We start from the raw sequence: 12,290 nt of genomic DNA on the forward strand, positions 1-12,290 counted from the left end.
TCTTTAAAAATATTTTCCCATTTTTTATTCAAAAATATAATTGTCTAAAGAACCAGTATGAGAAAAGAAGAATTTAGGAAATTTTGTATTGCTCGTTTAAATTAAATATTATTATTTCATAGGATCAACATTCATTACTGAGCTTAACTATACTATTTTATATATTTTAAATTTTTAACCTGCTTCCCATTAATGCATGTAGTTTGATAACTTCTTTGCTTATTATAAATAGGTAAAGTAACTTCAAACTTTTGTCATTGCAATTACATAATGAATTGTTTGACAAAAAAATGTTTTATGATTAATTATCTGATTGGTGATATTAATGAAATATATAGCTTCTGCATTTATAATATGTAAATATAAAAGTTTTATTTATTTGTATATATATATATAGTAAACTCTTAACATTTAATAGTTACTATAAAAAAAAGCAGCACTGGTTTACAAGGGAAGAAATTAGCTACAGAGATTTAGAAATTTAATCTATATTCACTTACACAAATTAATAAAAAATATTATCAGCCTTTTATCAAAATACTTGAAAATGGCAATTTGATTTTACCAATTAAATATGAAGCAAAGAATATTAATAAATTCATTTGGTAGTTAAAAATCATTCATTGTTAAATTCAGATATTATTTTGCAGAGATTTCTATTTAATTTGTTTTTTATAAAAATAGTACTCTTTAATCAAAAATTTCGTTATAAAATTTTTGTGAGCCATAAGAATCTATTATCTGGCATGAGCCAACATTTTACCTCTTATTTATGCAAGTTTTATTATTATTATTATTCAATCATTTTCTGAAAAAATTGATTTTTTTTATAAATGTCATAATTAATTTGTTTTAATAATTTCACTGTTAAGAAATTTTTTTCATGTAAATAATTTAGTTTCAAAGAGTAGTTTAAATACATATTTATTAGATTCCATATAATAAAATTTATATGAGAAATTACATTTTCAAAATTATGTGCCGCTATCTGTAAAGTTACATATTTAGTACAGGTAACTAACGATGTTTATAATAAGTGCTAATGGATTAAGGTATTCCAGAAGCACCAGTGCTTTTCACAATCATAAAAAAAATTAATGCTAATTTAATATAAAAGTTCCTGAAGCAATATCTTTATTTATATTTAGTGATACTAAGTCATTGAATTTTACAATTACTTCTTATAACCCTTTAGTTTAAGAAAAATTCAAAGAAACAATAATGTGTTTTCCTTTTATCAAGTTGTTTCAATGTAAGATTTAAAATACTTATCCTTATTTTCTATTTTTATTCAAAAACTTATTTCAACACACATAATTATTTGCCACGACTTATAATGAATACTATCTACAGGACTATTAGAAGTCAGTTGCATAAGTTTTATAATAGAAATGAAATAGTAATTAATTGTTTATTATATACATATATGTATACAATTATGCTTTATTAAACATATATGCATGACCAAAAAGAAACTTGGAATTTCAACTTTGATTAATTTAATCCCAGGAGGCAGAATTTGTACAAGGAAAAAGTGATAAAGATGCATCTGTCTATATCGCAACACAAGAGCAAAAGATGCCGAAATTTTTCCCTTCAGAGATTTTTCAATATGATTGTGATGATGATTTTTTTTTTTTTTTACACGTGTTGACGTAGACATGGGAATCTTAAATTTAAAAGAATGTTGTAAGCATCATTAAAGATTTTGATCCCGTCTCTAGGAGCCTGTTTTCCCGAGCGCATGTTAAAAATAATTAAACAGAAAAGTAGGAATTGGAGCAGGAAATAAAATTTTGGAATGAAGTTAACATGAGCTAAATTAAGATGAACAATGCCTTTTATGATATAAGTCAATATACGTTAATAACTGCATAATAAGAAATAAGTAATAACAATACATGTTTGCATTGCTGTTATTTCTTATATATATTGTCCTTTAATAAAGATATCAGTTAATACGTCTCTACCATTAGTAAAGAAATAATTAATAGCAATACAAACATGCATTGTTATTAATTATTTGTTATTACGCAGAATTATTAATATATATTGAATTTACATAATAAAGGGCATTGTTTTGAATTTCTTCATTGTTTCGAATTTGTAGGTTTAATGTCACTGTATGCCTCGCCTTTGAATTTCCCCACTCCATAAATTCTGAAGGTAATTTTTTTATTTCTATTCGCTTTTAATTCAGTAAATTTCTTTCTTATTAATTCTTAAGATTTTTTTCTCTCGGCAATTCACCTTGCAACAGCTATCCCAAATGATGAATATATTTTTTATTAGTCTCGAAGTTTAATGATTAAATTACCGAGATATTTGCCATTTTATTTTTTACCACATTGAAAGATATCTATTGTGCAATATCTTACGTGAATGCTACTTCAAATTCTAATAATTAGGAAAATCTTTCCTTTCCCAAAATATTTTTTTCTTTTTTAAATATTAAATTTTTATTTATTGAAATACTGTAAATATATTTTTAAAAAACCGTTTTTTTTTTGTTTTTTTTTTGATATATCGTAACAATTTTTTTATGTATTCCTTGATATTGGTTTGTTACAAAACACTGCATATACATGCAAGTGCATTTTATGTAGAAAATAGTCAAAATTCGTTTGATACAATTTCTTAAATAAACTCAGCTTTACTCTGATGTTTTTGAAAAGGGAGAAAAGATAGATTCTATGATATAAACTATGGTGGATTTTCGGAATATGAGACTATAAGATACAAAAATTTTTTGATGTTAGTTCTTCTATCCAGCGTCGTAAAATCACGCTGATTTAACATTGCAATGAGCTACAAATAGATAATGAAATGTCCACGGTTAGAAACAATTTTCTATGTGTAAGATCTGCTGTGGATATAAAATATTTTCAAACTAAAAGTGATGTTATCTATTAAAAAATAATCATACATTAGTGAAAGTCATTTTGTACTATAATATTTATATTTATGGAAGTTTTCTTACAAAAATATTCTAATCCAGCTCTTGAATGAAACAAAAGTTCAAAAATTTTCATATTTTATACTCTTTCTGTTCCGATTAATTTTTTAAAGAATTCTTAAAATTGATTAAAAACATAGTTTGTTGGGAACATGAACATGAAAATTAATAGCTTTATGCCAATTTATGTTTCCGTTTTAAAAGAATGTTTGAATAAGAATCAAATGAAATTTTGTTTTGTTTACATTAATTGCTAAATTTATCTAGAATTTTTAAATTATTGTAAACGATATGCCTCGAGTGCATTATTTAATCATTATCATAATATTTTTTGTAATAAAATATGGAAATTGTAAAATATCTTCAATAATTACTATGGATGTGATATGAGAGAACACTTTATTTGCGATTATTTACATAGCAAAGTTTCGAAAGCATATTTACATCGAGAAAGCGAAATCTGAAATGAATTACATTTTTGAGCGGAATTGAGTTGCAACTAGTATGACGCTTACATAATCTCCCACCTTGCAATTTTATGGAGTACCTGAAATTTCAACAAAAGTTATAAATCGAGTCTGTTGGGAATTTTAATACGCCGGCCAGCTTTAGTGACAACATCAGGAGTTACTTTGATTATATAATCATCATCTTCACTGGAATCTTGATCTGAAACAGCTGGAGTTGCATGAAGTTGAGTGTTTGTGTCTTTATCCTTTTGATGAGCAATGAATGGTAATTTTTCAGAACTTCTGATTTCCAAGGAATAAAGTCTCTGGAATGGTCTTAATTTTTCCCCTTGAGTTGTTCTTACTCTGGCGACTCTTGAATGTCCATCTGCTCCAGGAAGGACTTCAGTTACAATTCCTAAGGGCCAGTGAAGGCGTATTCCATCAGTTTCAAGGAGAATTATGTCTCCAACATTCAAAAATTCATCTCGGGTGTGACGACCTTTATGCACTAACATTGCTAAGTATTCATTGCGAAATCTCGTTCTTAAATCATGCCGTAGTTTTTGAACAAAACGTAATCTTTTATTTAGGCTTTTACTGTCGATTTCGTCTAAATCAGTTGTATCACTACTAGGAATGCCTTGCAAGAAACAAGCAGGTGTCAATGGCCTTAGACCTTCTGAATTATCTTCAATATACGTGAGAGGCCTGGAATTTATTGTAGCTTCACAGTTACATATAAGAGTTTCCAATTCTTCATAATCAATACTCTTTCGGCCCAAAATTCTCCTTAGCATTTCTTTTAGCATGCGAATCATCCGCTCCCACCATCCACCCCACCATGCGGCAGTTGGAGGGTTGAAATTCCATTTAATTTTCTTGATAGTGGAAAACGACATGATCTTCTCCCAATCTAGATTTTTCAAGGCATTACTTGTACCAACGAAGTTGGTGCCGTTATCAGTGTAGATTATATTAACTCGATCTCTCCTAGCAAAAAATCTTCTTAAAGCCATTATAAAGGCTTCCGTGGACAAGGAATTGACTAACTCAAGATGAACAGCCCTATAAATAGCACAGGTAAAAAGGACAATCCATGTCTTTTCTCCAGAACGTAAAAACAATGGGCCTGCCAAATCAATCCCTGTGACTTCAAATGCTGCAGCAACTTTTATTCTATTTTTAGGAAGAGGTGCTAAAGGTGGCTCCGTAGGTTTGGCTTTAAATCTTTTGCAAGTAATACAATTAGAGCTTACTTGTTTTGCTATTTTATTGACAGAAATAATCCAGTAATTTTCCCTCAAATTGGAAATGAGAGTTCGAAGTCCGGCATGCTGCAACTCACAATGTTTCTGGTGTATCAATCGACGAATTATTTCATGGTTACCTGGCAACAATATAGGGCACTTAAAATTCTCTTCTTCATCTCCCAGTATGAGCTTAGTTCTAACTTTAAGAATGTCGGAATCGTCTTTGAAAGTTTGCATATTTTTCAATGTTTTCATCTTGCTCCCTGCAAAACTTTCCTTTTGAATTAGCTTTAGCAAACAGTTTTCAGCTGATTGGACTTCTTCATAGGTTAGTTCGGTTTCCTTACATTTTTCTTTAAGACGACAGTTTTTAATAAAACGTAGTATCCAAGTCAGCATTCTTAAAATCTTTGTATATTTCGAGAAATAAAGTAGATTGTCAGTAAAGTTAACTGATTCATGCTCCACATTACTGACTATTGTTTTCCTTTTCTCTGATTCAACTAAATTTTCATCAATAATTTGTTTTTCATTCAAAGGCCAGTATTCTTGTGACTTTGATAACCATTCTGGACCTTCCCACCACTTGCTCTTCAATAAAATCTTTGCATCACAACCTCTTGAAGGAAGGTCTGCTGGATTCATATGACCTGGCACGAAATGCCAGTTATCAGAATTGGTATATTTTCTTATTTCAGTTATCCTATTTCTTACAAATGTATTCCAAGAACTATCCCGTTTAATCCAAGTTAAGACAACAGTCGAGTCAATCCAGAAGTATACTTCATTAAAATTTACCTCAAGTCCATCTATCACTTGGCAATATAATCGGGATAATATAAGAGCTCCCAACAGTTCTAATCGAGGAATTGTAATTTCCTTTGTTGGTGACACTCTTGACTTACTTGCCACTAATTGAACTGAAACTTTCCCTTTATATTCACCACGTAAAAAAATACATGCAGCATAAGAGGCTTCACTGGCGTCACTGAAACAGTGAAGACTTATCTGACAATCTTTAAAGGGATTTGCAATTAGTCTTCTTGGAATTTTGCAATCTTTTAGCAGATTTATATGTTTGTACCAGGCTAAAAATTCATTACATATATCTGGTGGAAGCACATCATCCCAATTAATTTTTCTTTTCCATGTTTTTTGTAGAATGATCTTTGGAATTAGAGTAGTTGGACTTGTAAATCCTATTGGGTCGTAAATTCGTTGAGCAATAGATAATAATGTTCGTTTGGTTATATTTTCTTCTGAAATTTTAATAGCACTGTTGCAAGAAAGTTCATCATTTTCAGTATCCCAGGAAAGTCCTAGTATTGGAATATATCTCTTTTTTGTTTCTTCTACAATTTCTTCAGAAGTAACCCAACCTCGTAAATCAAATTTGGCTGCAGACATTAGTTCTTTAGCTTCAGAAATAAATTTGGCTGCCTCTTCTCTAGTTTCTAAACTAGTTATGCAGTTATCTACATAAAAGGATTTTTGAAGTTGACGAGCTGTTTCCTTCCTTCCATCTGAGACATTCTCTAGATGATGAGCTATCGTCGCCTCAAGTAAAAATGGACTAGGAGAAGCACCAAATACCACTCGACAATGTCTCAGGGTGATCAATTCCTCTCTTCTTGAAAAATCTTTCAACCATAAAAACTTAAAATAATCTCTATCCTTTGGGTTCAAACTGATTTGTAAGAAGGTCTTTTTAATATCTGATGTTATTCCAATAGCATTTTTGCGAAATTGCATTATCAATTTTGGTACTAATTCTAATAAATTTGGACCCTTTTCTAAGCAATTATTCAAGCAATTTCCTTTAGAGTCTTTTGCTGAGGCATCGAAAACAGGGCGAATCTTTGTAGTTGTATCCCCAGTCTTTATTACAGGATGATGAGGTAAATAATGTCCTTTATTCTTATCTTCGTTTACAATTTCGATAATTCCCTCTCGAATCCATTCATTAAACACATCATCATATTCGCTTAAATGTCCTGATCGAATAAGATTTTTTGTAGTTGACATCAAACGCTTAGTGGCTAATTCTTTGTTGCTTTCTAACTCTGGATATCCACTTTTCCATGGCAAACATACTTCATATCTCTTGTCTTCATTTCTCTTAATAGTTTTACGGAAAAATTCAACTGTTTCTTCATCGGCTACCTGCCTTGATTTAATTTCTACAGGATCTCGTATACCGATGGCATCTAGACTCCATAATTCCGTCAAATCTAAATTGGCAACATAAATAATATTCTCCAAAGATTTCGACTGTTTCGTTTGTTTACCTTGAAGTGTCCATCCGAGTTTTGTTTTTATGGCTACTAAATTTTTATCAATGTGTTCAATGGATCCCGTCAGCAATACACCAAGGTAATCTGCTCCTATTAATAAATCTATTTCAGGAGTGTCTTCCCCTGTATCACTTAATTCTATATTTTTTCTCTTCAAAATGGGAAAAATGTCTGGATTACTTACACGAGGAATAGCACCACATATTTTCTTTTCATCTAAAACGGAAATGTTGTGCCTGAAATTTGAACACAAGCTTTGCAATGTAATGTTATACACATTATGGGACTTTTGTTTAGTTTCACTGCCCCCAAAAAGTCCATGACTTAACATTTCTTGATCTACTGGTTCCAATCCTAGTTTATCCACAATATCATTTTTTATGAAAGATCTCTGAGCACCGGTATCGAATAATCCTCGGATAATTAAAGATCTGTCTTTATTGATGATTTTCACCAATACCGTTAACAATAATGTAGATGAATTTCTTGGTGATAGGAGAATCTTGGCATCTAATTCAGGTGATGGATTCTGTTTTGTTTGATTTATATTTGGACACATAATACTATGATGTTTTTTCTTGCATATAATGCACTTCAAATAGGCCCTACAAATCTTCGAATTATGACCTGGTTTCAAACAAATAAAGCACGCACCTTTCTTCTTTAATATTTCTTTTTTCTCTTCCAGGGACATATCAGGAGCTTTAAAGCATTCTGTTGTATTATGAAATGACTTATTACAAAATATGCATTGCTTGTCATTTTTTTCAGCTCTTTTCTTTTCACTAGATACAATACAAGCTGCCGTAGGAATTTTATCTTTCGGTTTAATTCTTTGGAACTCTTGATCCTTCGCAAAACCGGATCGAGCAAGTTGTAATCTCTCATCACTCTCGACTTCCGATCGAAGAAATTCTAACAAGTTTCCCAAAATATTCGGCTTGACTTTATTTTCAACTCTGCTACGTGTTCGTTCCCACTCTTTTATAAGATCTTCTGGAAGAGCTGACTCTACTAATGGATACAGCATTGCTTCGTACTTTTCAGATGTCACTCCTAATGTCTCTTATGCTCTTAACTGGGTTTCTAATTTATCATAAAGAGCACGTAAAGTGAAATTTTCTCCATTCTTTGCTTGCGTTAAAACAAGATTCAAAAGTTCACGAACATAAATTTGGATCAACAACTCATCTTTAGCAAAACGCGATTTCAATTGCTCAATAGCTTTAGTATAATTCGCGCCCGACGGCGGAAAACTTTCTACTAAATCTCTTGCCGATGAACCAATTTCCGTCGCTTGCAAAAGATATTGAAATTTATCATCCGAATCAATAGTATCATCATCGTGAATTTTTTTGAATTGTCCCCAGAATCCGAGCCAGTTCTTTATATCGCCGTCAAAACGTTTTAATTCCAACTTGGGAAGGCGAAAAGTTCGTTTTGTTTCATTTAATACACAGGAAGTATCACTATTTTCTTCTTTCGTAGCCAAAACAAAATCGACTTTCGTTTTCAAAGCAATCCACTGATCGCGATAATTTTCCGCTATGTCAAGGTCATTAGAAAATTCTTCTTCGTCAATATTTTCCATTTCGGACCATTTTACTCTTATTTTTTCATCTAATACAAATAACCTTTGAGCTTTATCACTTAAAATATTAAATACCGGTATCAATTCAATTTTACTCACCGGTTCCGTTTTCACAGCATTTTCAACTTCTATCAACGATTTCGTAAATAATCGCCTGAGTTGTGTTCTCTCCCGTTTTAGATAATCCATAGTCCTGTCACGGACGCCAATTTGTAAAATATCTCTCATATCACATCCATAGTAATTATTGAAGATATTTTACAGAAATAAACTCCCACATTTTTGAATTTCTGTTTAATCATCTTCCTTCACAATCCTACTGCAAAGTTACTATGTTACCTATTGAAATGAAAAACTTGAGAAAAGTAAAATAATTAATAGTGTGATGATCTGTTTGCATGTATTAGGCAGTCTCTAAATCTTATTTTTCTTGTACGTCTCCAGTAATTTTGGGCCGAATTTTCTAAAATTTTATATCTGGGAATTTGTTATTCAGAATTATTTCAAAGACAAAAAAATTTGGTGCTGCTGTTGAAAAATGCGAAAAATATGCAGATGCCTTCTTATGTGAGTATATTGCTAATTTTTATGGAGGACATACTTCAAGTTCATTAATATAGTTTCCCCACAGATTATGAGATTTCCTTATAGGCTTTTTATAAATTACGAAGAATAAGAAATATCCGGATACTTTTTTTTGACGACCCGTACTAATATCAATCGATTTAAATAGCGAAAATTGTCGAATGTATTAATTTTGTAGACAAACTATAACACATTTTTTCACAAAGGATTTCTGCTTTTTAAAATACAGGGTGGTTATAATTAAAGTTCCACTTTGAAATGGTCATAAAAGGAAAACTACTGGACCAAATGTTATCAAACTGGGTAATAGTTAAAAAAAGGTCATGGGAATTTCTTTACCACCAAAAAAGAAAAGTTCAAAAATTGACCACCGGGGAGGATGGCGCTGTATGCAATATTGTCAAACAAACTAAGACAGGAAGATATCGGTTTAAAATGTGTTTAATCGTTTCTGAAACGTTCTACAAAGCATGTTCAATGTCGCTTCCACCATTTTCTGACAGGAAGTTACATCTCATTAACAGTAGCTCTCTGCATATCAAGGAGGATTGTTATGTACATGTCAGTGTATCATGTCTCATTTTGTTTAACAATATTGCATACAGTACCATTCACCCCCCCCCCCCCCTCCGATGATGAGTTTTTGATTGGGGACGGAAAAGAAATTCCCATGCCCTCATTTAAATTATTACCAAGTTTGATAACATTTGGTCCAGTAGTTTTACTTACCGAAGTGGAACTTAAAATGGTCATAATTAACCACTCTGGTTAATTATATAAAGTGTATAACATATATAAACATAAGAGTGGTTATAATTAACCACTCTGTACATCTAAAAACAAACAATGGCAAAACGAAATTGATGTACTTTCTTTTTTCTTTTTCTCCTTTTATACTTAGCTTATAAACATTTTTAAATACAAAAGCATTTTGTTATCATCATTATCATCAGGTGCGAATTTTGGCATTTTGCGGCATTAAGCAGTAAACATGACGATGCCTCTCTAAAAGTAAGTTGGTCAATTCAGTTTCACTTGTCAATTACATTTTTAACTTAATCAACATATTAATAATTAATTTCTCTGGAAATACATTTTTTTATATATATTTTGATTCACTGCAATCACATTTGTAATTATTATCTAAGCATGTGTTCTGTGCTTATAAATAACGTAATAGAACGTACAGTAAGCTGATATATTTAACAAAGCCTAATTAATATCCTAATATTTGACAGTTTTTGAAATTTATGTATATATATATATATATATATATATTCAAATTTAGTTGACTATTAAGGTAAAAATAATTTTTTAATCGACTTGCCTATGGTCCCTTTGCAATCTAGCGGCTGTAGGCAACTTGCATAGACACAAATCTGTGACTATCATTATTACATTACCCAAAGACAAGCGCCCTATTCCACAACACAGGGGCAGCTTATACAAAAACGGGGTTTGATAAAAAATAGCCTTACAGAGCTTTGAAACAAGTTGCGCATAACAAAAATAATATATTTTATAGCCTTATGCTATATATAACTGTATAAATAAGTGTAATAAAAACTAAAAAAATGTCTAAAAATTATTGTCAACCAAATTAATTTTATAAAATTGGTACTTCCGTCACGCATATAATCATCAATAAATCGAATAATAAAAGTTAGTCGTTTATAAACTTATAAAATACAATTTGCTATGCCCATGACTAAAATAAAATTATAATATGAAATATTTATCTCATTTTCTTATATGTTTTATGACAAATTCATTGTTAGCGTTTTGGTTTCTCTGGATCACATAGATAAAGAAGGTAAGTCATTTTTGATTAATTCCACATCTCAAATATTTATTTCATTATATATTTGTCATTTTCCATTTTTTTTTTATTATCATTTTATTTTTGGTATCATTTTATTTTTGTGTAAATACTATGGTAATTGATAAGAACAATATAATTTTTTCAGAAAAGTAACAAAATTTAACTTAAATAATATAAATATTATATTATTGAAAATGATTTATTTCATTTTGAAAAAAAAAATTATCTGAAGGCGAAACTAAACGATTAATTTTAATTTCATTTATTGAATGAATCAGTGCACTTCATACTGTCGTACGAAGAAGCAAAGTCATTGCAGCATTTGGAAAAATGTTCAGTGAATTTGTAAATACTATCAGATTTGTCTAAAAATGCACTCCAGAATTCCAATGTCGCTTTTTTTCTGAAATTAAAGAATAGCACTTTCGGTTACAGCAAGAAAAGTGTTATCAGTTAATATTAGTATTCAAATAATATTATTATGTATGTATTCGGAATAGAAAAAAATAGAAAAGAATTTTTATTTTTGCAACATCAATTTGCGGAGCCGGGACTTTAAAAAAGTGAAGCATTCGTTTCCCGCACCATACCCTCTCCTTCCCTCTTCCCGAGCCGACTCTTCCACGTCACTGCATTCAATTTCAGTGATTTAAATTTGATATGAGTTTTTTAAGTGTTCATTTTCAATACATGCTCTTCAATATTAATTGCTAAGATACCCTAAAAAGTATATTTATAAAGCACAAAACTGAACTTCTGAAATTATTTCTATTTTCCTTTTGAATTTTGAAATTTTAATAGCTATTTTCCTGGTAAAATAAAGTACAATAACGCCAAATCAGAAAACCAGTATTTATGTAGCCTTTCTAATATTTAAGTTTCAAACAAAAATTTCGCTATAAAAAGAGTAATGCGCAATTTGAAAATTCAAGCTCTATGAATTGTATCTTATTTTACGCAGTCGTTAGTGTGTCAGGATGGCCGAGCGGTCTAAGGCGCCAGACTCAAGGATAATCCTTACCAGTTTGACTGGTTGAGTGTTCTGGTCCACGAATGTGGGCGTGGGTTCGAATCCCACTTCTGACATGGATATTTTTTTTCTCATTTCTTTCTTTTTTTTTTTTTTTTTTTAATCTCTCAACAATTATATCTCATCATGTTTTAAGTATGCACATAATAAATCTATCAAGACGGAATTTTACTGTAAAAAACCGAAGCATCTATCTTTGTACATCTATCAAAATTTGTGTCATTTATTTATGATCTAAAAATAAATAAATTCATGGAGATTTTAACAAAAAACATTGTAAAAGTAAAATAAGCATATTAATTTTCTTGAA

The 12,290-nt window shown here is 30.4% G+C and overlaps 1 non-coding gene across 1 annotated transcript; it reads left to right on the top strand.

Annotated features, from left to right (window-relative positions):
- Positions 1–11,921: 11,921 nt before the first annotated feature.
- On the top strand, positions 11,922–12,036 carry Trnal-caa (transfer RNA leucine (anticodon CAA)). Its single transcript has 2 exons — positions 11,922–11,959; positions 11,991–12,036. It is a non-coding gene; the product is annotated as a tRNA-Leu (tRNA).
- The last annotated feature ends 254 nt before the right edge of the window (positions 12,037–12,290 follow it).

This window comes from Argiope bruennichi, chromosome 2, assembly GCF_947563725.1.
Source record: "Argiope bruennichi chromosome 2, qqArgBrue1.1, whole genome shotgun sequence".
NCBI classification, from domain to species: domain Eukaryota; kingdom Metazoa; phylum Arthropoda; class Arachnida; order Araneae; family Araneidae; genus Argiope; species Argiope bruennichi.